The sequence below is a fragment of the Diadema setosum genome, chromosome 7 (assembly GCF_964275005.1).
Source record: "Diadema setosum chromosome 7, eeDiaSeto1, whole genome shotgun sequence".
NCBI classification, from domain to species: Eukaryota; Metazoa; Echinodermata; class Echinoidea; order Diadematoida; family Diadematidae; genus Diadema; species Diadema setosum.
In genome coordinates, this window is record NC_092691.1 from 7277035 (window position 1) to 7303744 (window position 26710).

Here is a 26710-nt window from a genome sequence, read left to right on the forward strand (position 1 = left end):
ACCAATGATGCCATGGCTTATTTACACATGCTCTTTCCTGTATGAGAAAATAATCAATGACAAGTTGGACCAAACATCTGGGGGGCATATTCATTAACAAGTTTTCCTTTTTTTGTTGCTTTATTTTGATATCTCACCAGTTTAGAAAATACTATCTTCTTCTTGCTCCCAATCCCTTCTTCTTTGTATTTTTCTCTCCGTCTTCATTTATAAGTCCTTCAAAGGTTTGTTTGTTTGTTTGTTTTTTTTTTTCCTCCACAGGTATGTTTAAAATACAGCTGTTGTTGTTTTTACTTTTTGGACCGTTTCATTCATCTCAGCCAAAATCTGTTAATAATATACACAGAAAGTGCAATGATTGATAGAAACAATGTTCATCACTCAAACTTAAAAAAACAAAACAAAAACAAAAACAAACAAACAGACAGACAAACAAACACAAAAGTAGAAAATATAATATTACACAACAATATCTATTTTAGGCATTTCAGTGGCACATTAAAATGTGATTTCTGTCCACATGATTTGCATAATATGTAATATCAAGTAAAATTCTAGTGACTGCTTTTACACAGTAGTTTATGCACTCTCTGGAGAATGATTATAGATAATAACAATTATTTTGGCATGACTTCATTTCATGAAATATAAGGGGAAATTACACTTGTTAGGGCCATCCATCGCCATCCAATATAATATAAATATGTAAATCTATACAACTGAGTGACCATAAATGCACAATCAGCAGTTAGATAATGACTATACCAATACTCTTTTCAAGTCTTAAATCAAGTCTCCACAAGAACTCTTGTAAAGAGTCATTTAAAACATGAGGATTATAATGCAATCCCCTGGCTTATGCTTAACCCCTCTGCTCTTGAGGCTAACAATTAAATGAACTTTCCCCATACTGTTACACACAGTTCCTCTAATTATAATTGGGTTAAATCACTTTTTTTCCCCAGTTTCAAACATCCTCAACGTCATGGAGCATAGACCTACTCCCCCCTTAAGAATTAAAAGAAGCAAAGGGAAACATAAGTATTGCCCTAAAACTAAGAAAGACATGGAGACTAAACAAACATAAAACTTCAGTGAGTTAAAAAGATTAAAACATGCATATAGCATGAAATTATATTCATGAGAAATTAAGTACTACGTACACAGCAAAATGAGAAATTATCTACTTCATCACAGTAATCATGCATATGAATGCTCAATTTTGTATGTGTCTTGCCATGTACAGTGCAAAATGACTGAATTCATACATCTATAAATGAACAAGACATTTTAATGTAAAATACGCTTCAGACAGTTTCTCATGTGCTTTGCAAGTAGGCAGTGTCCTATTACCAGTACAATTTGCTATTCAGTTCTTTGTTTCTTTTCATTTTATGGACTGCTGTACTGATGAATATATTTTATCTCCTGGACCACAAATATGTCTTCTCAACTTAATAGTTTGTCCAAGGCTAATTTCAGATTTTAGTAAAACCGTGCACATCAAAAGGTGTATAATGATAACAACATGATCATGCTTCCAGTGCAGTGGACACCCATCATTATTTGATAAAACTACATACACCTCCAAGTGCCTTTCATGCTGAACAAAATAAGCATTGCAATCACTCAACAATAAGCCATATTACAAAAGGGGAAAACTCATTTTTGATTGTTTCTACACATATTTCATGCTTGAATAGGCCCTATATTTTTTTTTTTCACTGAAAATTTGGATGCAAATTTGAACAGAAACGACACCCTCTACAAATGAGACTATGTGTGACTGTGCATCATAGAACCACACAAACGTCATGGAGGTTGATTTTCAGGAAGAAAAAAAATTGCAATGTGATAAACTTCACTGATGTTCAATTTTGATTGTTTTCTGAAGGGTTGATGAACCCCTTTTCTATCACAATTTCAGAAGCACTAAATCAATCGTAGGTGTGATTTCAAATTTCTGTAGAGGCAATATTTTTGTTTTTCTCAAGTTGGTTTTCTCTATTTCTAACCTGTGAGGTAAACCCTATTGAAACATTAAAATACATTCTTCAGTAGTAGGCCTGCTAATTACACATAATCATAGAATGTTGTTAATAGGTAATTTGTATCTTTGTTCTGTGTTTATGTTTGTCTATCATATTTAAACGTAATTTGAAACAAAGTTGAAGGTTAATGCGGTAATCCACATGAGCAAGTTGCAATAGAAACTTTGGTACTTTCAAACACAAGGATAAGTTCTAGCAGAGACGGTGAGTGACATTCCTCTAGACTCAGCCAAGCACAAATTAACTCTACAAGATGAAAAGATTTCACAAATTTCAGTGTCACCTCAGCTGGACTCCTTCTTATTCATGATACTCAATGACGAAAATTCTTTCTCAATACTTGGGTAACAAGGATTTATGAACAAAAAATTCTGCATAATCATAGTCATTCCAACCATTCATGGCAATATGCGTATCAGTGAAGAATTGTGTGTGTGTGTGTGTGTGTGTGTGTGTGTTTGCTTGTTTGTTAGTTTTCTACCTAGTTTTTCCAGTACATACGTCAGTGTAACTCACCTGCACGCAGTCAGTTACTGATCCTTCCAGCTAATTCCTGGTGGTTAGTCTGCTCTCAAGACTCTTCAGTGCGCTTTATATCTTTAAAATTTTACCAGAAACAACACCATCTTGTTAGTGATCACATTCCCTCTCACATGTATACTTGATGGAGTTACAACATAGGGCCAGCCGAGGATCATGTCACATTCAGGCCACTAGTGTTGGGCGACTCTGTGTCACACTCCTACTCCTTGCCCTCCAGAGTACACGAAACGAATGTCACTTTTCTTCTCTTGCAATGGTCTTCTGGTCTTCACTGGTATCTATTAATTCTCCTGCAGTCACTGTTTGAAGATGTCTTTGGTTGCAGTGGCTCACTCAATAACTTTTTTCCCCCAAAAGTTTATATTTTCTCTGCAACTTCACTTTTCTTTTTCCTTTTATCTTCAAAAAGGCACTGCTCTCACTGGAGTACGTATTTCAGCAGTCATATATTTGCATGACTGATTTATATATTCACTAGCTATCTTGCCATAAAAGTTTTGTTTGCAGAAGGTATGGTGGGATTTGAAAAACAGCTTCCTTGCCTGGTCCCTAGTTTTAACCATATGCATGACACATTATATGGCATTGTACTATTCCTCTTTATCCCTTTATCCCACTGGTGCTCTATCTTTATATCTCACAAAAGTCGATATATGAATTATCAGTCAGTTATGTTTCCTACGAAATGCAGCAAAAGTCACACAGGTTAGCCTCACATGTTTTTTATCGGTGTTGCTTCCAGGTTACTGCATCATCCACTCTGCAGCAGCGCACGAATATTGTGAGGATTCCGCGAGAAGCAGATGTCGCACTCTCCATCCGCCACGGGCCAAACTGAAAATGAGAAATCCACCGAGTCAGAAGCAGGGTGATTCTCAAGAAGTGAGGGAGATAACTATCACATATTGTGGGTGTACTATCTAAACAGGCAGGTGGATTTCTGCATATGTACGCAAACAAACATCGCGTCTCTAATCAATTCACCATAGACCATGAATCTTATCTGTCCAGGTGATTTCCACACCCTTGCACAGACACGCATGGAGCAAGCTAGGGCTAAATTGCACTAGTTTAATCCCTCGAGATCTACCCTGCCATTTCCATGATACTTAATGGCAGGCCGTCATGCTTTCTTCTCGCGGAGATGTCCCGTTCTGATATCTAAGGTGTCTGGCAGAGAAAAGGAGGCTTGTACGACAAGCGACACGAAAAGGCAATTTAATTAGCAATGATGACGATGGTATCAGTGCAGTCATAATGAACCATTCAGCCGGCTCGCTATCAGTGCCTGCTATCGCCAGGGTGGTGCTAATGTGCAAAACTTATCAGCTCCGTTTGTCAATTCCATCGGATCCCCAATTGTCAGACGGAGGTGTGGATGATACCTCCTTTGTGCCGCGGCGCATCAATTTACAGACCGGTGGATCCCAATGATCGGCATGATGGATTTGGTGCCTTTCTTCCGACAAGTGCCACCGACAAAGGAGCGTTTCACAGTCGTGTCAGCAGGCATGCCCAACATTTTGCTAACAATCTGTTTGCCTATTAACTTCACCTCTGATAATTATCATATGGTTCTTTAAAGTGATGAGCATCATAAAATGTGCGCCAATAAAGTAGCTGTTCAAAAAGTGCCCCTGCCCTTCTTTATCTGATGTCGCATGATCTTATCTTTAAAGTGAGCAGGCCGTGGTAACTCGACTTCCTTTTATGAGTCTTGAAACTGATCTTCTCAATGAAATCAAGATATCTAAATAAAAGCCAAAAGGCATTCTCTTCCTATTGACACACGGGTGCTGCTTAAAAGCTTTCATTCAACCACAACAAGACCTTGCAAATTGGTTTCCCAATTCAGGCGCAGTCTACCGTGAAATGTATTATGGTAGGAAATCTCCCACCCCCTGAATCCCACCCCCTCCTCTTCCTGTACCTGTGCTCATACGCGTATATATTTGTGGGTAATCAAGATTATTATTTTTTTTGACACTATATATTTGTGGGTAATCAGGATTTTTTTTTGATGCTATATGTTTGTGGGTAATCAGGATTACTATTATTTTTTGATGCCATGCATACTCTCATTTCAGAAATACGCCAAAAAGCCCTGTTCTGAGCTAATCTAACAAGCTGCTGTCTGTCTAAAATTGTTTTTAGTCATAGAATGTGATGGAGCTAATTGTAGCACCATGGTCATGGTAATAAGGATGGTGCAGTTTGATCAGAATATAAACACCTGTCTTTGCTACACCAGCTGGGATCATACATCAGTAGACACACACCAAAAAACAAACAAACAAACAAACAAAAAACAAAACAAAACACACATACACACAAAAAAAGACACCTGCCCAAGAAATTGGGTCAGGTGGGGTCCATCAAAGTTTTCTTTCACCTGTAGACGAGTGAGTTCTCACACTCTTAAAAAAGCAATATGGTGTCATCACTCTGAAGGAATGCCAATCACTCATCCAAAGCTGACAAAAGACCAAGATATAGCCTCAAATATAGGATTGGCACAATGCTTGCTACCAGGTCATCACACAGGAGCAGAAACACCTGTAGGTCTATCAGGAACTATTACAGTAATTGCAAAAGTGGAAATTTCCACACAAACTATTTTCTGTTCTCAGTAAATTGAAATGAAGTTTGGACATTTTGTTTTTGTTTTTGTTTTTTTAATGAATCATGGTAATAATAGTCTAGGTGAAGTACAGTATGTCCAGCTGGAACTACATTTTACTTGATTGCAAAAGTGGAAATTTCCACACAAAGTGTGACTTTAATGTGCAACATTTAATGAACTTTTGATTAAGTGTACAAAGTTGACTGCTTAAGAGCATATCTCTGATCATATTTTGGTAAGAAGTAAATTATTGGAAATCTTTTTTGTTCCCTCCCCCCTCCCCCCCCCCCTCCCACGTGAATGTGCTAAAGGTAAACTTCAACACTTATGATGGACAATGAACAGATGATGGATGGACGATGGATAGATGACAGAGAGATGTTCTGTTCCGCTTCAGATCCTCTGGTCGTGCCTCGGTGTTTAGTGGGTAATTTAAGACCAAAATGGTTGCCTCTCACATTCATCTCCCTGCTAAAATGCATAAAATTATATTGGATACATGTACTTCTCTTCATACCATATGTAAACAAACATTAGATTATATGAATCACCAACACATAATCCTTTTTAATCATCTTAAAAATATGTTTACATTCAAACAAATGAAGATATGACAGCTACATATATACAAGTTATGTCAATACTAACTGAGTAACTAGTGACTTCAAATGCTGAAAAATGCCAGCAGTTTGCCAGATAAACTAAACACAAAGTACAATGACCTCTCTTTACCTCATATGCTTCTGGGTTAGATTACAAAGATAAACACACAATAGTGATGACATACATGTCACAGACTTACAGCAGCTGCACAAATGGGAGCATATAAAGGCCCAGATAGGGTCTGTAAAAATGGCTTCTTTTTTATTAGATATGCTGGGTTGACAACAAGATGTGGGCTTCTCATTTGGAGGGGGGGGGGGGAAATCTTCTGCCATAGAAAAGAACATCATAAACACAGTGTCTCTATTTTCTCATACGGTACCCTTCCTTTATCAAACCATGGACCTACGTGTACACGTAGGTCCATGATCAAACCATGGAGGTAAAAAAGACCTCCATGATCAAACTGACTTCTAGGCCATAGTCTTGCATTAGAATTTACATTTTACATGCATGACATACATATTCTTTGCCATACATTATTTCTAATGTCTTCAACTCTTTCTTCTACTTTGAATAAATGTGTCAAAGACCAGACATAAATGTGGTTAAAAGCATTGCAGAATAGAGCACGCAATAGAATATTAAATTGTTTATCTAATCTGTTACGAGTTTTGTAGTATGGATGGCTGCAAAGCTAAATTTGTTGAATATGCAATAAATAGCTTTCAGTCTGATGTTAAACTTCTGCAGAATTTATTGTCCAAGGCTCATTTTATAAAGTCCTGATGTGTGCACTTGCTGTTTAGTGGCTGTAACTGCAATCCCACAGCAACAATTTAATAAAATGTGTTTTCCTTGTTTAGGCTATAGTGACAGGAAATTATAATTTGTATCATATTGTCTAGGCACTCAACCATAGCTGTGCTATTCACTGAAACATTGCAACAAATATTCCTCTTTTCAAGACCAAAGTTTGACTTTTCTGTGGTATATTGTCTCTGTGTCTTTGAGGGTCAATGTCTCGGGATATTGAACTTGATCATCCCACCTTTCTTAACCCTTTAGACACTCAGGCACATTTATGGCTTAACTTACCAAGCTTTTTTGTCATTATTTAGTAATGCATCCAAAAAAACTTCAAGTTTGTAACATAGTTAACTCACTCTGTGTATCAATGTGCCTCAGTCTACTGAGAAGGTCATGTTGACACAATAGGACTCACCCCGCTGAGGACGGACTGATTTTGCTACAACATGCATTTCCCATAGACCCCTGCCCAAGTATACTTGGGACATGCCCTCAACAGGTTAAGGGAGTAAGACAATCATTATTAATTGAGAATCAATTTTTCAGCCATCTGTGTCAGTCAACAAAGATGCATGCTTCAGTTGAAGTGCCAATCAGCAACTAAAGCATGGTAAGGGTTAACTAATTGCATTGATAGTGAACTTGGTGCACAGGTCTCGCACAGAGTCTTTGGAGGTTTGGAGGATCTCATTTGTAACACGATGCACAAGATGTTGCAGGGCTTGATAACTTCAAACAGTCAGTTACTTGTTCACTGCTTTTCTACTCGAATAATTTTTTTTTTGCTCACTCAGTGCTTGTGTCAATTATCATCTCTGCCTGACATATGCCTAGCAACAGACAGATGATGCACTCAGGAAAAGTACACTACCTCAAAAATTTGTTTTATGGACAACTTTCATCTTGTTCACTAAGTCACTTTGGACCACACCACCTACAGAGTCTCCGCTTTGTCAAGGAATGCAGGTGGGAGAGACTTCTGTTTAAAGAAGAAATCTACCCAAAAATTGTAAATTTAAAAAGAAAGAGAAAAAAATTCCCTGCAGAACAGTGCAAGAATGATCAAACTTAGATAAGAAGTAAGGAAGTTATGACACATTTTATCAGTTTTTGGGATGGATTTCTTAGCCTTTTGGACACTTGCATCTTGGTAGACAACTCTTTTTACCACTACATGTATCACTAGAGATCACTGTCAGAACAAGAAGGATGCAATCACAAACCCCTTGGCATTCTTTTTTTGGAACACTGACCTTTTTATGCCAGGATCAACAAAGCTTTTTTTTAATGCCTCACAAAATAAACCCCAAAACACACACAATCACACACACACACACACACACACAACGGATATACCAGTAACCATGGATGGATTCCTAACCAAAAAAAAAAGTCTTTTTGAGACATTGCAGGGAATAATTTTACTTTTCAAATTTGATTAGCAGTGTTGATCAATGGGAAAATACTTTAAACAAAGTTTTTTACAGTCCTATCTAGGAAAAACACAAAAAACAAACAAAACGAAAAAAAAAAAAAAAAAACGAAACAAAACAAAAAACAAAAACCTGCTACACACAATAACACAAGAACATTTGTATACCAGTCATATAAAAAAATAATAGTAAATTGCAATGCTATAGGCCTGTTAGGAAAATGATTCCCTGCATTTTTGGTCAAAATAAGCCCAAATATGACATTTGTATGGACCATATTGTGCAATTTACAGTTTAAAATGATAAAAGCTGGGGGGGGGGGGGAGGAGACACCCCCTCCCTCAGCCTTCACACATTCGATTAATCTCATGCCTAGCTGATCTCTGGCCTAGACATCTGTGACAAAAGGGATGGTTCAGACACAAATATTGCATCCAAACTCACAACGCAAGGTCAACCACTGATTGAGTGTGCTAAGCGCTAGTATGGGTTACCTGATGAGTACAAGAGTCGTGTAATTAATGGGAATCCTTGAGTAGACCCTAGTGATCAATGAAAATTAGCAGTTTATGACTTAAAAAAAAGAGTATCATGCACAGATGGCCTCACTTTATACCAAGACCCAACACTTTAATATGGTGATGGCACACAACCCCTATGGCAGACATAGATAATTGTGCCTTTTTCATCACACTGATTGTATATTTTAAATATTAGTGTATGAATGCTGATTTGGCCACTGTGTGGTGGTTTCCATTAATTTTTGTCAATACTGGTCAAGGATGAAGAGTTTGTCTCTCTTTAATACTTCCTGTCTTACTTGTACTTGGTAAGGAATGATGATATTTTCTCCTTTGTTATAGTTTGTTTTTATTTTTTATTTTTATTGTATAGCCCTACTTGCATTGAAAGGTGATTTCTGTCCACTATAAGTACTTCTAATTGTGCTTTCAATGTAAGAATTGATAGTCCCTCTCCCCTTTAAGTACACCTTAGGTTACTTGTACTTTTCAAAACAATTAATTGTATTTCTTTTTAAAGGACAAGTTCACCCTCATAAACATAAGGATTGAGAGAATGTAACAATATTAGCAGAACACATCACTGAAAATTTGAGGAAAATTGGACAATCCGTTCAAAAGTTATGAATTTTTGAAGTTTTTGTGCAGTAACCGCTGGATGAGAAGACTACTGCAGTGTATGAATAACTTAGATGTCACATGCGTACAACAATATAAGGAAAATATAAAGGGATTTTCACAAAATTTCATCTTTTGAAAAAAGTACACATTCCCTTGACTCGTTACCGACATATGTTATGGGTAATATTATTCCCCCTGCCCTTAGAAAGAGGCAAGTCAAGTGCTCTTTTATTATGCAAAAAAAAAAATGAAAATATGCTGAATTTTCTTTACATTTTCTTTATACTGTTGAACGCATATGACTCATAAGCTATAGTAGTCTCCTCATCCAGCGGTTCCAACACAAACATTTTAAAAATTCATAACTTTTGCATCGATTGTCCAATTTTCCTCAAACTTTCACTGATGTGTTCTACTAATATTGCTGCATTCTCTCAATCCTTATGTTTATGAAGGTGAACTTGTCCTTTAAAGTGTTTTCTATCTTACTTGTGGTTGGCAACTGACATGGAAATTGGAAGCTGACATGGCTGAAAGAATTTGACAACCCTGATGTTCTATTTTAGTCATTTCAGTTGAACAATTGGTTAAATTTTATGTCAATATCACACATTCAAGATGTCTTAGCCTGTCTGCTATAACATTACGATAACAGGTGACTTTAAAACACTTTTGGATGGTTTCTCATTTTCTTTTTGTTTATACATCTGGATACAGACATTTCATTGGATTCATACTGTAACATATTAAAAAGAAAGATATCATTCTTTGACCTTCAAATCAATGTCACATGACACTATCACCTCTTGTTATATGTGAGATTAATCCTGTTCATCTTTTGGTACCCTTGCACATGGTAGTTATTCAAGTTTTTCTTAAATTGCCTCCTATTGCATAAGAGAAAAGATAATATCATCAAAGTTAGACTTAATACTCGTCTAACTTTTAAGTGTCATCAATTCTTTATGGTATATGTCAACTGTTTCTAAATGAAAAAAAAAATAATGGGCCATGCAAAAAAAAAAAAAGGCCCTGAACTTATTTGTCAACACTGTGTGAAATTTTGCTTTAAAATCATTGTTCTATTGCAGACAGATATATCCCATATGAATACAATTTTGTATTGCACATTCAGCATATCCTACAATCTACATGTAGATTATGAGAGCCCTCCAAAGTGCATGTTTAACACAAAATTTTCATTTCAGCTTTGAATGATAATAACCCTTCAGACTACTCCTTTCAGCAACTGTGATTTTTCGTTCTATGTCCACACAGCTTCTTGGAAAACATACAAGCATGCTGTACTTCCCTAAATATTCAACACAATAGGCTGCAAATGATACTAAATACTTAATAACTAGTTGTGGTTTCCAAATCACATATCCAATCTATTTCTTCAAGCAGAATGCATTACCATGTGCCAGATTTATGTAGACTTTATGCAAAAAAACAAACAAAAACCAATACAAGAAAGTACTTGACCAGAAAACCACCTCATACATAATTATCCAACAAAGACTGACACAGACTTGAGAAAAGTTGACAAACTGTACTCTACTTCAAGTCAGGACAAAATAAGCATGTATGATGTGAAGTGGAAAAGAAACAGAAAATGAAAACTTTCTGACATATTCAAAAGTAAAAGAGAGAAAAAAAATGCTACAAGCTGAAACAATAGAAACTTAAATCAGGAGGCAAAAAAGAAAGAAAGAAGGAAAGACCTATAGGGCCTACATTTATAGCTTTCATCACAGATGATACAAAAAGCAAAGCACATAACAACTTCCCCTGAGAAATTTCAACTCTGTGTTTCTTAATGCTTCCAAAAAAACACACATCTGGAATAGTCTGTGCAAATTGACTTTAAAGGACAAGTTCACCTTCATAGACATGTGGGTTGAGTGAATGCAGCATTATTAGTAGAACACATCAGTGAGAATATGAGGAAAATTGGACAATCTGTTCAAAAGTTATGAATTTTTGAAGTTTCTGCTCAGTCACGGCTGGATGAAAAGACTACTATAGCGATGTCACATGTGTACACTGATATAAAGAAAGAATAAGGAAAATTCAACATATTTCCATTTTCTCGCATAACAAAAGAACATGCGACTTCTCTCTTTCAGAAGGAAGGGGAATAATATTTCCCTTAACATACATGAGTAACAAGTCGAAGAAATGTGCACTTTATTCAAAAAGTAAAGTTTTGGGAAATTCTCTTTTTACTTTCCTTATATCGTTGTACGCATGTTACATCATACACTGTAGTAGTCTTCTCATCCAGCAGTGACTGCGCAGATACTTAAAAAATGCATAACTTTTGAATGGAATGTCAGATTTTCCTCAAACTTTCACTGATAAATGTGTTCTACTGCTAATATTACTGTATTCTCTCAGTCCTTATATATATATATATATATATATATATATATATATATATATACAAGCGCGCCGGAACACTTCTGGTTTTGGGGGGGGGGGGGGGCAAAATGTCAACGGGGGCACATTTATGTGCGATGTGAGATCCTCGGCGCGGGAGCGGGGTTGGTGTGGAAAGGGGGATTCCCCCCCCACTGTAGGGAGCTTTTGTAAAACAGGGTACAAAAGTCGCATTTATAGACCATTTAAAAGCAAATTTCTAAGGAATTAAACAGTGAAAAATAATAAGTGCGAAGGACTATGATTATTACATACGGGAGTACATAATAATGTGATGGTGTGAGATCCTCGGTGAGGGAGCGAAGCGACCGAGCGGGGGGAGGGTGTGGGAGGGGGGATACCCCCTCCCACGGTAGGGACTTTTTGTAAAAACAGAGTATAAAAGTCGTGTTAGTTATAGAGAATTTAAAGTAAATTTCTAGGGAATTAACATATTGAAAAAATCAGTTGGAAGGACTATGATCATAACATACGGGAGTACATTAATAATGTGATGGTGCGAGATCCTCGGCGAGGGAGCGAAGCGACCGAGGGGGGGAGAGTGTGGGAGGGGGGATACCCCCTCCCACGGTAGGGACTTTTTGTGAAAACAGAGTATAAAAGTCGCGTTTATAGAACATTTTAAAAGCACATTTCTAGGGAATTAACATATTGAAAAAAAATCAGTGCAAAGGACTATGATCTTAACATACGGGGGTATATTATGTGATGGTGTGAGATCCTTGTCGAGGGAGCGAAGCGACCGAGCGGGGGAGGGTGTGGGAGGAGGATACCCCCTCCCACTGTAGGGACTTTTTGTAAAAACAGAGTATAAAAGTCGCTTTTATAGAGCATTTTAAATTAAATTTCTGAGGAATTAAATATAGTAAAAGAAATCACTGCGAAGGACTATGATAATAACTTATGAAAACTTCTCATTTTACTATAAGTACGGGCAGAACGAGCGAGCCACTTTCACTTTGCAATTTATCTGAAATGTACTCATTAAAAGCTTAAATGTGATCGCATCGTTCGAACAATGAAAAATATTCTTATACTGCTAGAAAAATAAAGAGAAAAATAAAAAGAAGAAAATGAAAAATGTAAGGTTTACTAAAGGTATGTTTCAGCGGGCACACTCGAGGACACGAGGCTACCATCTATACACTAAATTTACTCCTAAGTTCCTATTAGTGTATAGATACAATACTGTATGTTGTTAGTGTATTATAATTTTCGCCCCTTTAGGGGCGAAAATTTTTGCATTTTCAGTTATGAAATTACTACATTTAGACAAGAAATATGCCTTTATTGTTCATTTTGGTCTTTAAATCAGTGATTATTTATTTATTACAGGGGGCACTTTGGGGGGGCAAAAACTCCTTTTGCCCCCCCAACATTTTGTTTGGGGGGGCAAGTGCCACCCCTGCCCCCCCGCTTCCGGCGCCCTTGTATATATATATATATATATATATATATATATATATGAAGAGTTTGTTTGCAAAAACCGATAAGTCCATTTTTGAAGATTTTGAATTACGGTCTCTGTCATAAAGTGCAAAATAATACCTTTGAAATGATATATTGGTCATTATATATAAAGGTACATTTTTGAAGTTATGGTCAAAAGAAGCAAAATTTTTCTTATTATTCTCTTTATTTTTCTTTACCTTTAATCGCCAATATCTCCATTTGGCAAATATGGACTTATCGGTTTTGCAAACAAACTCTTCATATATATATATATATATATATATATATATATATATATATATATATTTATTTATATGAAGGTGGACTTGTCCTTTAAGCTTGTACCAGACAGATAAGCACGGTCTAATTTGCAACCCTGACCATTTCGAGTAGACCCCTGGCCCTGCTATACGAGTTGTTGTTCGGTTACCTGAGGCTGAAGGCTTGCACTTCTCTCGTATGAATAAGTACGTCAGCGGTGTTACAGCGGACTACTGTATTGTCAAATTGACATCATCGTTAGTTTTACCTCGTTTGGTGCAAATGATGAAAAATGTATAGAGTCTCTACTAACACTTACCGCTCAGACTGTGAACATTTCCTGGTGATCGTCAACCTCCTTGGAATAGCCAAATGCAGCGAGAGGAACCCGATCGAGCACGAATGTACCTTCACCAGGTAATGTCAACATCATACAGCCCACTTGTTTGCCGGAGCCCCGTGAAAGATGCACGTGAGCTCAGTACTTTATAGTGTGGGTTTTGCAGGGGAGTGCCTCTGTGTTGTTGCTGTTTTTGCATTTCTAGGAAAGCTGTTCGTCACGATGACAACGAATGTGAGATTCGGAACCCAATTGCAATAGTTTGGAACGAAGGTGCGTGTGCATACCCCCTCCTTGCACCCCTAGCTCCCCCCACGAAAGATATTTCAATGGTTCAATTAGCGTACGTCCAGTTAAGTAGTACACAGGGCTCAAAAGGAGGATAAACAAAGACGAGTTTACAAACGCGGCTAGATATTGGAGGAAGATGAGCATGCCCCACTCCAAAGTTTTCTCTAAAGTAAAAGTGAGAAGACGAAATTAATTGCTAATATTAATAATAATATATAATATTTGAAGGTCATTGATAAGAAAGAATGTCCCAGATTGAAAATCAGCCAAGCCACGTGTGACATAGATAATTCTCAGCATTTCCACCATTGTACAAACTGCGTATGAGATCAATACATAAACAAGGAGTTAACTATTTTGTTTTCTGCTATGGTTAGACTAGGCTAAGTGCATTATTATGAACATGGCCGGCGGAATCGGGGAAGACCTTTTCGTCTTCTTCTTCTTCTTCTTTGCTTGTCAGCAGAAGAAACCCGGAAGTGGCACCAGAAGGTTTTTTTTTTACTTGTTAGCTCATGAAACCCGGAAGTGCCCCCTACACTTTTGAAAACGTGGCGCCGGCGGTGATTGATATGACATTTTGGAAAGAATGGTATGATACTTTCAATGTAAAGATGATAAAAACACTGCAGACAACTACAAATTCAAAATTTACCGGGTTAAGCAATGCAGAGATCGTGTGATGGCGCTATTGCACGAATGTTTGCCACTCACAAATTTAAATGGATTCTCACCACGGTTATCACGCAGTACCAGGTCTGTAACAAGGCTTTAAGTATTGACGGGTTAAGACTGTCTATTTTTTTCCCCTCCTTCTTCAGCGGCTTAAGAAAGTGTGAGTATACATGTTCCGGTTGTTTCCTATACCTAATTGTTAAGGCTCTGCGTCACAGTTTTGACGTTGCCTTCGTCTGTTTAACTCAAGTTTGTCAAACTGTCTTGCAATCTCATCTTTCTTGTATACCGGACGGTACGCATGTCCCATCAATTAAAGTTACATCTTTTTGCGGTGATAATGAAGGGGGATTCTAATTGAAGGTCACAATGTTTTCTGTTCTTTCTAATGTTAATATGTCATATTTCTGCCTGTGTTTGGCTTTGTAACTTACTGCTATACCTCCTCCACCGCGACAAATCATACATACCACTCACTCTTGGAAAGGAACATACGATCACGCAGACAATCAAATGAGCATAATCAAGACAACAATTCTGGACAATATTCAAACATAGTGTATTATTGTTTGCATTAAAAGATACTTATTTCCCCATATTCTGAATATTTGCACTCACAAATTCTCCAGATATTACCACCACAATAGTTTGGCACTCTGGGCCTTAATCATTTGATTAAAAAAAAAAAAAAAAACAGTCTCTCATTTCTCGTTTCTGTATAATTATGCACATGAATTCATATATGTATTTGTATCTCCATTTACACACTTACATAATCATTATGCCTATACATAGTAAATGTTTCAGTGGTCTTATTTGTCCACTTGTACAAATGATAAAAAGTAATCGATCACTGACAATTTAACTATAATATGAAAAAATCGATGATAACTAACCTTACTCATATACATAATATATATAGGTCCTACACATACAGGTATACAAAAGAAATGAAATATTCTACATAAACATATATTTCGAGGTAGAATAAGTGGATAAGACTTTTATCCATAAGCATTGTGCTTGACTGGGATGGCGGCCTGGGAGTAACATTCTAATTAAAGTTGAAGGAGCAACGGCAGAAAAATACAAATCTTCAGCCTCTATAGCCTGTATACATGTTAAATAGTCTGTAAAGCGCACTAAAATTCTGAACAAGTCTGAAATGCACTATATAAAAACTAGTTACTGTTGTTATAACTATGTTATGTTGGATTGTCCAGAAGATGCAACCCAGAACAAAAAAGAATTAAGTGAGAGGAAGGTTTCACTGACGCCGGACCTGGGACCCCTCATGAAAAGTACGGGAACAACAACGAAAGCCAAAAAATACAGAGACCCGCACGTAGATGGCGTCAATATTCGGTACACGAATTGTACGCCAGAAAATCTAATAACAACAACAACAACATATAATTATGTACAATAGATTTAACGCTAAATCTAACGCATCAAGGTTAACATAAGATTTAATGAGACAAATACAAGGGACAAAGAAGAGGATACTTGAAATAAAGGGAACAGAAATGGATATCAACAGTGATTAAGGGTTTGCTGCTATATTCTAATCGTGTACAAGAAGTAATGTTACCTATTTATAGGAATTCTATTTTTCAGCCTGAGAAAGTGAATAACAAAATAGGCAACAACAGTTGAGATGTGATTGAGATATAAGATGAATCATTCAGTTGGATTATCATCTGAGTGATATTGTGCATTTCCTTCAGTGAAAGTAGCAAATTAGATTTATCTTATATGCATATTTAAAAATTCAGCCAACTTCACAGACGCAATGTTTTGATATGGAACTGATTTCTTGCTGTTGTTCACTGTGTACCGGTCTCAGAATACAAAGGAATCATCATGATATGCAATTATTGTGACCCTGCATCACAAAACCAACAAAAAGTCGCCAGACAGTTTTAGTTAAGGGCAGATTCTGAAAGAGCAGACTCTAAGCTTCAAAATGATGTACGACTCAATTCAAATGGACTCTCCTAACCTATTCAAATATTTGAAAGAAATCACACGCTCTGGAAAAGTGTGAACAGAGAAAAGAGGCTCTAAAGAACAGTCTATTCAAGTACTACCACAAACTGTGCTAGCTGTGCAAGGAATGGGACATAAAACAGCATGTAAACCATCGGAGCTACAACAATGAAGGGATTATCAGACTAGGCTGAAATTAAGCATGCTCTATTAACACATTCTATCCATGATTAATGTCATCTTTCAAAGCAGCAGCAATATTCTTTCAAAAGTTATGAGAGTTAAAATTGAAGAGTGTACAAAGAATTTCAAGGAATGAAAGGGAGCCTCTAAGACATACCTGATCTCACTACTTTACAGAAAAAAAGGTTGTCAAAAAACAAAACAAAACAAAAAAACAACTGCTGAAAACACATTTTCCTACTCATTTTATGATCCCAAACCTACGAGTAATGTAGTACAGCTGTACAGGAATAGCTCTTACAGAAAATATGAAAAACTCAAAATTGTCTTTGTTGACCCTTTTCACCTATTTTGAATACTCACCAAAAATTACGGCGTGCGACTTTTCGTTTGTTTTGTGATGCACGGTCACAATTATGATAATGATAAGTATCATAATAATCATAAACTAGGTAAGCTGCACATTAACGACTTCCGACTACATGCATCCATTTTTGAAAGTTACTATAATAATTACCATCATTTGGCAGAGTGTTTGAACAGAGAACTTTGCTGAGTATTCCACGGGAGCTCTGTAACGCTGAACATAATATTTCTATTGCACATTCTATATCTACAAATCTTTCTGCGCTTATATTATGCATTAACACACAAAATCAGTAAGGAAACTTCTGACAAAAGTCAACTAAATACTCAGTTATAAATCTAAGATATTGCTGCAAACAAACAACAGCAACGATTAAATTTCGTAATTTATACGAAACAATTATTATAGAGGTAGACGTTACCTGAAGCGACAAAGAAGCTCAATATCAGAATGATAAAATGAAAGCTTCATTTGATCTTATGTAACTTTCATAAAAAAAGACAGATACAATAAAATTACATCAAAATAGGCCGAAGAGAGGTAGAATGTTCACGTTTTTCATAAGTCAGTACTACTGACGATTACAGAACATACACAGATTATGTGAGAAGTTGACGTGCCTTCTCAGCTGTCCTTATTCATTGTACATAAAAATACTTGATAAAATCATTGTTTGTCAGTAATTCAGCACCTATGTCCACCAGGGTCCTCCTAAGATTAATAATTATTACACCATTTCATATTTTTTTCAAGCTTGCTTCTGTTGTTCATTTTTGACTTTGGAATTTATTGGTGAAAAACAGCGACCTTTTCGCCGTCAGTCGCAGGATCTACCAAAGAAGCGTACAAACTGTAGTTCGGAGGTGGCTGCGGATGATCCACCCGATGCATTCTGAGGATTTATAGTCGGGTTCAAGGTCACAGAGGGCGCTGTTGTTGTGGTGCCGTTTGGGACACTAAGTACACTGCTCCACTGTCTGCTACTCCTGCAGTCCTATAGGATGACGCGGTTTCTTCATCCTTCCGATTAAAACCGCGACACAACAGACTACCAAACAAAATACCAGCAAGCCAAACGCTATTCCCACTACCTCCCACGCTGAAAGTCCAGAGTAATCTATTAAGTATAGAAAAACAACAAGCATCAAAGTTGATGAGCTCAATCCAATAACCTGAAAAAAAGTAAAATCATGACAGACAATTCTAACGTTGATCTTAATTAAGCGACTGGATCTCTTCTGAAAAAACAAATCATTTGTTTGGTGTGATGTAGCTCCATGTGAGTATATTTGACAATAGTCCGATATACTCACATGATTCACCCTGCTGGAAAGATCACAAATGCCCAACTGACAGTGTGTCCACAATGTGTTCACAAAGTCGGCTTTGCGAAATTCAACAGTATGGAGATAATAATTCACACTGTCGTGTGTCTTTTCACAGAGAGTTCACATAGTCACAATACTTGTGCTCTTTTTCACACTGTGAACTGATGATTCATAATGTGAAGAGTTTGTTTGCAAAAACCGATAAGTCCATATATGCCGAATGGAGATATTTGCGATTAAAGGTCAAGAAAAATAAAGAGAATAATAAGAAAATGTTTGCTTCTTTTAACCATATCTTTAAAAATTTACCTTTATATGTAGTGACCAATATATCATTTAAAAGGTGTTATTCAGTACTTTATGACAGACACCGTACTTTAAAATCTTCAAAAATGGACTTATCGGTTTTTTTGCGAACAAGGTTCTTCATATTGTGTTCACAATGTTAAATTAAACAGTGTGAAGAGACTTCCCAATCTGTGCACACTGCGGGACACTCTTTCTACAGCATGGAATCTTTGTACAATAATGAAGTAGGTTGTGTCTGAAACTTAAAAAAACAAAAAACAAACAAACAAACAAACAAACAAAATAAGTCGCATGCTTAAAAATTGATGCAAGTAACGAGCACCACTTGATTCCGAGCGCGGAGGTAAATTTTATCGCTCTGGAATCTATACAAAGCCAGTCACGATCACAGCCAAGGAAGTAATCAAGATGACAGGATGTAAGACCTCGAGCAAAGAATTATTGATTTGAATATTGTCGGAACAAAGAAAACTGTATGACCTAGTGAATGATTGTGACAAGGATAGAGTCTTGAAAACAGACCACGGAAAGGCAGCTCTACTCAGCCATACTCACCGGCACACACTTTTATTTGTGTAGCGGTTTCACAGGAAAGCGGGCAGGGATCGTATAGTCTTGGTTGAGACCTAATTTCAGGTTTCTAACATTTTTTTTGGTGAGATAATGAGAAACCTCTTATGAAATATGAAAGAGCATGTAATTATATGAGGAATTCAACGTTTTAAAGAGCCATTTTTTGAGCATTTTCAAGTAAGTACATCATCAGATAAGAGTATAGAAACCTTTGCAATGGCACCTCATCTATTATAAAAGGAATATTCCTGAAGTTATAAAGATATTCCATATCACTTTGTGGAGTACCTTTGGTATAAAAAAGTAATAGGACTCTGGCTAGTCCAAGACATTATACAGGTGTGAGACAGAATCGTAAGACCTACCGTAAGTGAACTCGCAGCGAACCCCAACGTCCTCGGTGTGGTCGCAGCCAGTGCTGCCAAAATTGCCGTTTAGGCAACTGACCAAAGTAGACTCTCGACCGCTGCAAGACAAGTTGCTAACGTGAATAGCGCCATCACTTGGTTCGAAATACTCCAATGGCACAGCGACAGCGTCGTAGCCCAACTGGTGGCATACGACTTCGGCCTCGGCTGACGACCAGGTGTCGTCGCAGATCGTGCCCCATGAGTTTTCGTGGAAGATTTCGACCCGGCCAGCCTGTGGTGATGGTCCGTCAACCAGACGAACGTCGTTTTCTTGAACTGCAGAAGTTGATCGAGAGGACATTTTGAAAGATATTCCTTCTGTGAAACGTACAATCATGTCAGTTCGCATGTTGCATTTAACAGCGTCCTCGTGATGGCTGGTAAGGGGATATTATGACTTGGCCATAGAAACAAAAATCTTCATGTGCAATTCCACAGCACGCACAATGGATTGACAACGTAAAATCAGACCGCCATTACGAGAGGTGAGGATTCAGCTTTTAACTTTTTGAGAGATACTTAGGAACCACTTTATGAAAGAGCATACAATTCTAAGAGGAATTCAACGTCTATTTGATCAAAATTTCTTTTGAAATGTCTGAGATATCCAAAACGAAGTAAAACAAAGCGATCCTACTCAGTGATTTTCCTCACATCTCTATACGTACCATACGGGCCACCGCTGCATGCGATGTGCACCTCACGTCCACTGGAACAGGTGCTGCTCCAGATACTGTGAGGGCAATCTTGGATGCGAGATTCATGTCCAGTGCAATCGACATCCGAGAGGAGTTTAGTTCTTTCCTGCAGTCCCAATGTGCTTGATACAAAATCGTTAGTGACGCCATCAAAGCCGAGCTGACGACAGGCCACCATATTTTCTGCCCTGTGCCAGCGCACATCGTCGCAAATTGTCCCCCACACACCCCCATGGTAGATCTCAACTCTTCCTCGCCTTGGGGTCACCCCGCCAGCCAACCGAAGTTCCCCTTCAACATCTAGGGAAAGACAGTCAGGCGAAAGAAGATTAGTGATTAAAGAAGGAGAGAGAAAATAAATGGATGAAATAAATTGTTATCGTGTACATGCTGTACTAAAACGGCAATTTTAGTGTATACTAAAAGTACGATTTATGTAGGACCATAACATGCATTATTAACATGAACGTGGCATCATTATTGAGTTACTCATTAGTGACAGCTGGCGATTGCATAAACGTAATCACGTATATTGGTCATGTTCTGTAATGGCAGAACATTCTTAGATGGTACGATATCACACATCATAACTTTCATTGTTGGGGACATTCAAATCTTCTAACCTACTATAGACCTTCAACTTTTTCTAGGCACTATACCGTACCCCCTCCCCCCCCCCCCCAAAAAAAAAAGTACAGCGGAACCATCCGCAATGATAACTTTAAAATAGTGAATCAATCCAAATACAATTTCAGGGTATAAAACTACAACTTATTATCCACGTCTTGCAGAAAACCCCATCCTTTTTGCTTCAGTGGTAAAAGAAATGAGGATTTTTGCAGAGCATGTTAGGAATCCCTTCCCTCCAAGTTCTGTCCATTGTGTTCACACATTAATATGCAGTTCCAAGAGCATCCAAGTGCTGAACTTGGAAGGATCATATCCACGACATGCTTCACGATGATTCACATTTCTCTGTGACCACTTAACCAAATTGAATGGTGTTTTCCGCAAAATATAGGTAAGGTTTTATATTTTTAGACCCTGAAATAGCATTCAGACAGTTTAATCATACTGGAAGTTATCAATGCAAAAATCCGATTGTATTTTTTTTTTTTTTGGGGGGGGGGGACATACTGTATAATTGGATGGAACATTCCATGTTTTCTCTCCCAGCTGGTAGTCATCAAAACGAACATAAAATCGTGATGTTACAGAAAGTTGATATGCCGTTCGTGCACAGGATTACGCAGAGTATGGATGCACCTCCATCACAAGTGATTTTATGATGTCTCTACTTTGGAATACAATCTTAATCAAGGCATGCAATAGCGAAATCACGTTTTATGTCTTAAAACACCTTTGACAGCATTATTGTCAACTGAAGGCAGAAGGTTTATCTTTGTACAATAATTCCCGGTTTATGTGAGACTTTCATTTCGCAATCCTTGCAATTCTGCACAGACTACTGATTCTTATAGTATCTTATTCGATCTGACTTATTGGCTGTTTCAAAAGCATTTCTTCCCTCTTACCATCTTTCCCAAAACATGTTGCTCAGGTCAATTGGAATTCCAGAAAGGAACATGATGTTTTTTAAACGAAGGAAATTTTGTACTACCCACCTATGCCATCACTACAAACAACTCCTGCATCCTGACTGTGTCCACACAACGAGTGCGAATCCAGCTCTGAATGGATGCACTCCAGAAGCTCGCTCTCGGATCCCAAACAGACTTCCACTGTTATGATAGCCTGCGAAGAGTTTCCTTCACCGAAGAAGGCGTTGTCTGTTGCAGTCAGGGCCTCTGGGAAGCCGAGCTGTCGGCACACTACGGCCGCCTTCTGAAGAACCCAGCCCCCGCTACAGACCGTAGCCCACTGGGAGTTATGGTAAACCTCGACTCGCCCCTCATGACTTACATGTCCACCAACGAGACGAACGTTACCCTCTAAAAAAGACAATAATTTGAAATGCAGCGCACAAATCATCGAAACTTGTGTTTATATGACAGCACGTTGCTATAATACTTGAATAATAAATAGATTATTATAATATAATTATGCATAATAATCGTCTGCTAATAAGGGTAAGTGAGAGAGAGGTGTGATCATGTGATGACTATTAAATGCGAACAGGATGATGTGGGATAAGAGCATTTTTTGCCAAAATACTCAGATACGGACTGTTTTTCGGAGCATTATGGGTATCATTGACCCAAGGGATCTCAACTCCATGCTATAATGACCCTCTGAGCTTGGTTTGAGTTTCACAGGTTCAAAGCAAACTAGACACTTTGTTTCAATTGTATTCAAGCAGAGAAGAATTTACTAAGCATGGTGGGTGATTTTTAACACAAATCATTGCACTGTCAAACCTGTCTATAGTGGCTACCCAATGGAGTCAATAATGGCCGTTGTAGACAGATGACCGCTATAGACAGGGTTGTTAACATGGTTTTTCTCGGGGGGGGGGGGGGGGGGAGGTGGTGGTGTTTAGTGGTCGCATACGGAAGGTGGCCGCTATAGACGGTGGGCGCTATAGACGGGTTTGACTGTAGTCAATTTATGAGGTGAAGACTTTCTTGACAATCATTTCATACGCCATATTTTCACTGATCAAATTTTTATGTTCTTACCCATGATTCATCAAATTCATCTTCTGTATAGTTGATTACATTACATTTATCGAAGATATCCGTATTAACATTTACATTCATCGAACCTTTTTTTTTAGATGAAATTCTGAGTGATGATTTTTCTTATATTTTGTGTTGTTAAGACAGTCACATATCATATCACAAATGACACATTTTTGGAAAAAAAAAAGATAAAGAGATATGAATGATGACGATTTACTATGGTCTGTTTGATTGGAGTTTGCGCATCATTAATCCAAATGGATTTTAGATTAATTCTTTGCTATATTCCAATGACCTTATGATTTATATATTGCTATGAATCAGATGACAATGACAAAAAGAGACTTAGTAATCGACCTTGATCTACTGTTCAAAGTGTAGTAAACTTCTGAAAAAGAAATTGGGTTGAAAGAATGATATTTTAAGGTTGAAATGAACATTGAATTAATATAAGATACATTGTTTATGAATACATAGTCATTCAACGGTATAGAAAGGCTGGTGTCCATGAGATTTACTGGTAGGTAAAAATGAAGCTTGTTGAATGAGAAATCAGTCATGTTTGATCATTGAGCTATCTTGCCGTTGTAGTGGCTTGTAGCTTGTACAAGGGAAAATCATACGAAACCATCTATTAAGACTATTGAAGTGCTACCTGAGATTTCAAGCAATAACAATTGCTTGTTTAATAGATACTTTATTTTCTGCAAATCAATAAATCAATCAGCAAATCAATATACATAAGGCATATAATCATGAACATGTGGGAAATATACAGAATAAATTCAAAACAGAGTCGTTTGACTTGCATAGACAAAGATATATAAGGTAATTAATGATACAATATGCAGTATGCATGTCTATGCAGCGGGGATTACAACAACAATTATAATTATGGAGCGATTATGCAGAGGGCCGCCATTGTAAGCATAGCTTGAAAAGATGGCCGGCCGGAGGGAAAGGTAGGGACGTATACTAGTTTCGTAACAATACAATACAATACAATACAATACAATACAATACAATACAATACAATACAATACAATACAAAACAAAACAATACAATACAATACAATACAAATTCTGCTGCGAAGATAGCAGGGGGAAATAAACTCTGATGTGTGATGGTGGTGGATGTGCGTGCAAGTGCTAGAAAGTGCACAAGGGCAGATATGCTGGAATATAGAATAATAGAATTGGTTTGCTGGAAGAGGGAACGATATGCGATGTTGCTATTTGGGAGACAAACATTAATCATATGAATTATTTGTTTTTAATTCGTATTTGAAGTATACTGTAATAAAATGTGCTTCTTTAAGTTTGCTTTGAATGAAAACAAGGAGGCACATTGTTTCAACTCCTCAGGAAGAGTGTTCCATGTATCCGGACCGTGATGTCTGATCGACTTTTGAGCAAGTAGAAACTTTGGATTACTTAAATGAAAATCATGGGAACGACGGGTTGGGTATGAGTGAATATGGTCATTGGTTACTATAAAAGTAACAACAAAGAAACAAGTTTGTTTCAATGATGATTTGCAATGACATCGTTGCCTCTTATCAGATTATGGTATCTCCAGTTCAGAGAATGTAGCTTTCATTTATCAAGACAGACTTTCTCCATTACACAGACATGGGGAAATATTTATAGATAATTAAAACGTTTTAGCCCACGACTCAGTGAACCCGTAAGACTTGTTGTACTACGTCGTTCACGTTACACAGGAAGAAAAGCATACGATAGTATGTGTATTCTTTTCAAATCCAGCTATATATTTTTGCTTTCACACATTTTGTAAAGATTAAGCCAATATCATAGAAAAAAAATGCATATTGAACAAAATGTTGAACAAATGAACCGATGGGCCTAAATATCAAGATACCTTTTCACCCTATTTTGATGCTTTCCCTCGAGTTTGTTGTTGTTGTATCTATTATGCATTATTTCACTCATGTTTTTATCTGCTATTTTGTGTTTAGTTGTAATATTGCAAGTAGTAAATCCTGTTATATGTTACAGTCAGTATATACATTGAATGAGATATAGCTACATAGTTAAGTGTATTCATAGTACTCATATTATTCGCAACATATTTGTCTAGTTCACCTATCCTATCCGTCCCTACTAGCTCAACAGAAATGAAACACGCTCACGACATTATATACACAAAATATTCCCGTACGGAACGCCTCGCCCTTCATGTACACACCTTGTTTAATATATTCTATGTTTTCTTACCATTATTCATGCTTAAATGTTACTTGCACATATGTTGTTCATCTATCTGAACTGATAATATATATACATGTATATATATATATATATATATATATATATTTATGTATAATATATATGATCAATACATACATACATACATACATACATACATACATACATACTTTATATCTCCGAGTGTGTCAACCTAAAAGTAAGTACATCCTTCGTCCGTTGTGGCTGTTTTTCTATCTTTCAGCAACTTGAAAAAAAAATTGTTGTTAGGAAAGCTTATTACACAGTTAATGATGGAAAATGAATTGAAATTGAATTTACTTGAATGCGAACAAAGACAGTGTTTTGTGTATGCCGTTGCTTTTCTGGAAGGATTCGGTAGACCTATTCGTTATTACCAGGTCAACTGATATGAAAGCATTGCGCTCACGACGCCATTACCACAAAATATACCAGCGTGGACATTCCTGCCCTCTGTGTAGAAACCACGTATACTTACCATAAGAAGCAAGGACTGTTTTTAGCAAAAGGAGAAATGTGACAAATTTCCACATGATTTAGGTGTAAAAATACTCTGCTCGAATGCTGTCTGTCCTCTTCCACTGATGCCAAGAGGATGCTCAGATGTAATGGACCAATTTCACCAAGATGATATGCTGACGAAGCCATCAAATGTACTTGGATTTCCCTACGCAAAATGGACTTCGGACTCTGAGCAAATAAAAGTGGAACGAATGCGTATATAGGGACAAAAAAAAAAAAAGAAGCTTTGTCTGTGTGTGTGAGGGTGTGTGTGTGTGTGTGTGTGTGTGTAATCTTCTTTCATATGCGCGCTATATTTGCTTATGACGTATAACAAATTTTCATATTTGTCCAGAAAGCAGTACGGTCAACGGAATGAATATGTGACATCATATTAAAGTCTAATTCGAGAAATCTGTTGGCTCTTTGATACGGCTGATAATACTTGAAAATTGCTGACTCTTAAGAGCTAACATTTTCTTTAATGTGAAATAAATACGCGATAGACGACATAAAATTGTAGTTTTGAGGTTTGCAATGGCAGCAGCAGTTCCCCTCCACCTCTCTCTCTGTTATATATATATATATATATATATATATATATATGTATATGTATAAATATATATATATATATATTATATATATATATATATTATATATATATAAATATATATATATATTATATATATATATATATATATATATTACAATATATATATATATATATTATATATATACATATATATATGTTTGTTTGTTTGTGTGTGTGTGTGTGTGTACTTTTCTGATGACGT

The 26710-nt window shown here is 37.0% G+C and overlaps 1 pseudogene; it reads right to left on the bottom strand.

Moving 5' to 3' along the window:
• Positions 1 to 18022: 18022 nt before the first annotated feature.
• Positions 18023 to 25948, bottom strand: LOC140230651 (neurotrypsin-like; annotated as a pseudogene).
• Between the last annotated feature and the right edge of the window lie 762 nt (positions 25949 to 26710).